Raw genomic sequence first — 6,000 nt, forward strand, 5'->3', positions numbered from 1 at the left:
CCTCCGCCTCCCAGGTTCAAGCGATTCCCCTGCCTCAGGCTCCCAAGTAGCTGGGATTACAGGCACACGCCACCATGCCCAGCTGATTTTTTTTCCTTATTATTTTATTTTATTTATTTATTTATTTTTATACTTTAAGCTGTAGGGTACATGTGCACAACGTGCAGATTTGTTACATATGTATACATGTGCCATGTTGGTGTGCTGCACCCATTAACTCGTCATTTAGCATTAGGTATATCTACTAATGCTATCCCTCCCCCCTCCCCCCACCCCACGACAGGCCCCGGTGTATGATGTTCCCCACCCTGTGTCCAAGTGTTCTCATTGTTCAATTCCCACCTATGAGTGAGAACATGCAGTGTTTGGTTTTCTGTCCTTGCGATAGTTTGCTCAGAATGATGATTTCCAGCTTCATCCATGTCCCTACAAAGGACATGAACTCATCCTTTTTTATGACTGCATAGTATTCCATGGTGTATATGTGCCACATTTTCTTAATCCAGTCCATCATTGATGGACATTTGGGTTGGTTCCAGGTCTTTGCTATTGTGAATAGTGCCACAATAAACATACATGTGCATGTGTCTTTATAGCAGCATGATTTATAATCCTTTGGGTATATACCCAGTAATGGGATGGCTGGGTCAAATGGTATTTCTAGTTCTAGATCCTTGAGGAATCGCCACACTGTCTTCCACAATGGTTGAACTAGTTTACAGTCCCACCAACAGTGTAAAAGTGTTCCTATTTCTCCACATCCTCTCCAGCACCTGTTGTTTCCTGACTTTTTAATGATCGCCATCTAACTGGTGTGAGATGGTATCTCATTGTGGTTTTGATTTGCATTTCTCTGATAGCCAGTGATGATGAGCATTTTTTCATGTGTCTGTTGGCTGCATAAATGTCTTCTTTTGAGAAGTGTCTGTTCATATCCTTTGCCCACTTTTTGATGGGGTTGTTTGATTTTTTCTTGTAAATTTGTTTAAGTTATTTGTAGATATTAGCCCTTTGTCAGATGGGTAGATTGTAAAAATTTTCTCCCATTCTGTAGGTTGCCTGTTCACTCTGATGGTAGTTTATTGTGCTGTGCAGAAGCTCTTTAGTTTAATTAGATCCCATTTGTCAATTTTGGCTTTTGTTGCCATTGCTTTTGGTGTTTTAGTCATGAAGTCCTTGCCCATGCCAATGTCCTGAATGATATTGCCTAGGCTTTCTTCTAGGGTTTTTATGGTTTTAGATCTAACATTTAAGTCTTTAATCCATCTTGAATTAATTTTTGTGTAAGGTGTAAGGAAGGGATCCAGTTTCAGCTTTCTACATATGGCTAGCCAGTTTTCCCAGCACCATTTATTAAATAGGGAATCCTTTCCCCATTTCTTGTTTTTGTCAGGTTTGTCAAAGATCAGATGGTTGTAGACATGTGGCATTATTTCTGAGGGCTCTGTTCTGTTCCATTGGTCTATATCTCTGTTTTGGTACCAGTACCATGCTGTTTTGGTTACTGTAGCCCTGTAGTATAGTTTGAAGTCAGGTAACATGATGCCTCCAGCTTTGTTCTTTTGCATGCCCAGCTAATTTTTTGTATCTCTAGTAGAGACGGGTTTTCGCCATATTGGCCAGGCTGGTCTCAAACTCCTGACCTTGTGATCCACTCACCCCAGCCTCCCAAAGTGCTGGGATTATAGGCATAAGCCATTGCACCCAGCCCAGTTTATCCAGTTCTAAGCTAGCTGAGATTCTTATATGTATTGCATTGAATCAATTTGGAGAGTATTGCCATCTATAAAATACTATTTCTTCTGATGTATGAACATGGGATATCTTTCCATTAATTTGGATCTTCTTTAATTTCTTAAAATATTTTATAGCTCTTTGCATACAAGTTTTGCATTTATTTGTTTTATTTTTTTGAAACAGAGTCTCACTCTGTCACCCAAGCTGGAGTGCAATGGCACAAACATGGCTCACTGCAACCTCACCCTGCTAGGCTCAAGTGATCCTCTGCCTCAGCCTCCTGAGCAGCTGGGACCACAAGTGTGTGCCACGCCTGGCTAACTTTTCTTATTTTTTATTTTATTTTATTTTTTTGAGATGGAGTCCCACTCTGTCGCCCAGGGTAGGGTGCAGTGGTGTGATCTCAGCTCACTGCAACCTCCGCCTTCTGGGTTCAAGTGATTCTCCTGCCTCAGCCTCCCAAATAGCTGGGATTACAGGTGCCCACCACCATGCCTGGCAAATTATTTTGTATTTTTAGTAGATACAGGGCTTCACCATGTTGGCCAGGCTGGTTTTGAACTCCTGATCTCAAGTGATCCGCCCACCTCGGCCTCCCAAAGTGCTAAGATTACAGGCATGAGGCACCGTGCCCAGACAAACTTTTTTTATTTTTGCTTTTTGTAGAGGCAGGGTCTAATTATGTTGCCCAGGCTGGTCTCAAACTCCTGGGCTGAAACCATCCTCTCACTTCAGCCTCCCAAAGTGCTGGGATTATAGGCTTGAGCCACTGTGCCTGGCCTATTCCTGACTATTTTGTTCTTTTTTACGCTATTGTATATGGAATTGTTCTCTTAATTTTATTTTTGGATTGTTCTTTATTAGTGTATGGAAATACAGTTGATCTTTATATGTTGATTTTATGTCCTGCAACCTTCTGAATTCATGTATTGGCTTTAATGATTTTTTTTTCTGTGTGTGTGTGTATTCCTTAGAATTTTCTACAAATAAAATCATGTCACCTGTAAATAGAAGAGTTGTATTAATTTTAGATGGTTTATCTAAGGAAGGAAAGAATGGTCCTCAAATTGAGAGACAGACTCTAAGAAAGAAGAAAGCAGATACTTTGTAACTATTACTTTAAATTCAGCCTTAGAACTTTTAATTTGTACAGCTCCATAAGGAGAGCCTTAAATAAAATGTGTTTAATCATTTATTAGTTATATTTTTATTTTTCTTGGCAGAAGGAAAAATTAAGGCATAAAGGTTTTGTATTTTTAAATCATGACTCAGCCATGAGTCAGGAACTGCTTATGTTCAAATCCTACCTCCTTCATTTATTAGCTAACCTTAACTTCTTTGTACTTAATTTTCTTACCTCTAAAATGAGAATGATACTAGTACCTACTTTTAAGGTTGTTATGAAGATTAAATGATTTCATATATGATTCTTAGTATCTGGCACATAGTAAGTGCTGTATAAATGTGAGCTGTTCTTGGTATTAGTTGAGCAGCAACCAGACCAAGTATCTTTTTGTTGCCTTTCTTAGTGACTATGCCAACTTGGAGAAAACCTGGCAGAGCTTATTGTGATGGTAGCTATGACTCATTACTTAATGGCACTCCTCTCTCCTTCTAGTACCAGTAGAGATCACCAGGGTCAAGGAACAGGAGTGTCTGGAGTTGTCAAATTAGAGTCTCAATGTAATGGCCAGAACACATATTGCTTGTTGTCAATCATTAAACACCAGAAATATCAAATTCCTGTTTTCTTTTCTTTTTTTTCTTTTTTTTGAGATGGAGTTTTGCTCTTATTGCTCACACTGGAGTGCAATGGCTCTATCTCAGCTCACTGCAACCTCCGCCTCCCAGGTTCAAGCGATTCTCTTGCCCCAGCCTCCCTAGTAGCTAGGATTACAGGCACCCGCCACCATGCCCAGCTAATTTTTTGTATTTTTAGTAGAGATGGGGTTTCACTACGTTGGCCAGACTGGTCTTGAGCTCCTGACCTCAGACAATCCACCCACCTCAGCCTCCCAAAGTGCTGGGATTGCAGGCATGAGCCACTGCGCCCGGCTTGAACCACCGTGCCTGGCTTCCTGATTTCTGTTTTAATTACTAAAAATACAAATTGTCTTGAGGAACTTTTGGGTTTGTCATTAAAGCCCATTCTTTTCATCCAGAAGAGCCCCAACACATGCTGACTGTGCCATGAATTAATAAGGGGGATCCTAAGGGTAAGAATTATAAGAGAAATTACTGTTGTAAATGTGCTTCTCATCATTCTCTGAGCATCAGTAGTTCTGTGGTGTAGGATAAGAAGTGGGGTCAGGATGAGAATTCTTCAGCAGCTAGAAATACTGAAAACTACCTTTTCAACTGAGAAAAATTCCCATAATCGTGCCCTTTATTTGCAAGCATAAAGCTGTATAAAGGATAAAGCATGGATCTCACTGTTCTTAGATGTTATTTCTTGGCTGAATAAAATTCATGTGACCTTCTGCCCCCTTAGTGAAGCCAGCTGGACTTCCTGGGTTGAGTGTGGACTTGGAGAACTTTTCTGTCTTACAAGAGGTTTGTAAAATGCACCAATCAGTGCTCTGTAAAAACGCACCAATCAGCGCTCTGTAGCTAGCTAGAGGTTTGTAAAATGCACCAATCAGTGCTCTGTAAAATGGACCAATCAGCACTCTGTAAAATGGGCCAATCAGCAGGACATGGGCGGGGACAAATAAGAGAATAAAAGCTGGCCACTCCCCCATCCCCTCCCCCAAAGCCAGCAGCGGCAACCTGCTTGGGTCCTCATCCAGGCTGTAGAAACTTTGTTCTTTCACTCTTCACAATAAATTTTGGTGCTGCTCACTCTTTGGGTGCCACCTTTAAGAGCTGTAACACTGGCCAGGCACGGTGGCTCACGCCTGTAATCCCAGCACTTTGGGAGGCCAAGGCGGGCAGATCACGAGGTCAGGAGATCAAGAACATCCTAGCTAACACGGTGAAACCCCATCTCTACTAAAAAACACAAAAAGTTAGCCGGGCATGGTGGCAGGCGCCTATAGTCCTAGCTACTGGGGAGGCTAAGGCAGGAGAATGGCGTGAACCCGGGAGGCAGAGCTTGCAGTGAGCTGAGATCGTGCCACTGCACTCCAGCCTGGGCAACAGAGTGAGACTCCGTTTCAAAAAAAAAAAAAAAGCTGTAACACTGTGTAACACTGACCATGAAGGTCCACGGCAAGCCATCAAGACCACGAACCCACCGGAAGGAACAAACTCTGGACACATTAGGAACCCTTGTCCCTGGCAAAGTGTGAACACAATGACCCTGAGGAGAAGGAGCCACCTGTGCGTCAGCCCATGCCCTCCTATGACACTGAGACATCCAGCAGTGACAATGAGGTGGGTGTGGAAGGGCCAGACCCTAAGCATGGCTGGGCATCCGAGGGTCTCTCCTCACCGAGATGTTTACTGTTTCTTAAACCGAGATACTTTCAAGGGGGAAAATACTTACCTGTTCACTGACTAAACAAAAGTGACTTGAGCAAATTTCCAACCAAGACAAAGTTAGCTTTTAAAAAATGTTTTATTTGAACTACTTATAGAAGTTACAAAAATAGTACAATGAGTGTCCATATGTCCCTCTCCATCCTTCCCCAGTGTTCACATTTTACATAACTATCCCTTGTCAGTTTTTGAGGTAACCACAAACCAAGTGAGAAAGTCTCCAAGCAGTTTTGTCCAACCCTTTGTGTGCATCTGTTGAAAAAGCATGTTCAACTGTCTTGACAGGCAAGCCACAGTCCGCCTTGTGGCGACTGAGATCTTGAATGACTTTCCTCATAAGAGTCAGAGCCCATGCTCCTCCCTTCCAGTCCCAGACCCACGTGCCCGTGGGCATGTTTCAGGTACTCCAGTCTGTCCTGTGTGCTTCCACATTGGAAATACTAGCCTCATCCATTACAACCATTTGTGAAATTTGCCTGGTCTTTGAAATGCGTCATGAATTCTTTGGCCCAGGGGCTACTAGTTAGCACAGAATATCTTAAAAATAAAGCAAATCTATCTCTAACTGTTTTGGAGAAGTAAGAAAGTAATTCACAAGCTTTAATAGTGCTCCCTTCTGCAAGAGATCTTAGTGATACTGATGAGACTCAACTTTGAGGCAGCCTTAGAGACTTTAGAGTGCACAGGAGACTTCTCCCTCCAAATAAATCTTCATACTTTTCTAAGGTGGATAAGAGCCAAGTGTCATCGTGGGGTGAGGTGAATACATATTTATTTGTAGTT

Source organism: Pan troglodytes, chromosome 11 (assembly GCF_028858775.2).
Source record: "Pan troglodytes isolate AG18354 chromosome 11, NHGRI_mPanTro3-v2.0_pri, whole genome shotgun sequence".
NCBI lineage: Eukaryota > Metazoa > Chordata > Mammalia > Primates > Hominidae > Pan > Pan troglodytes.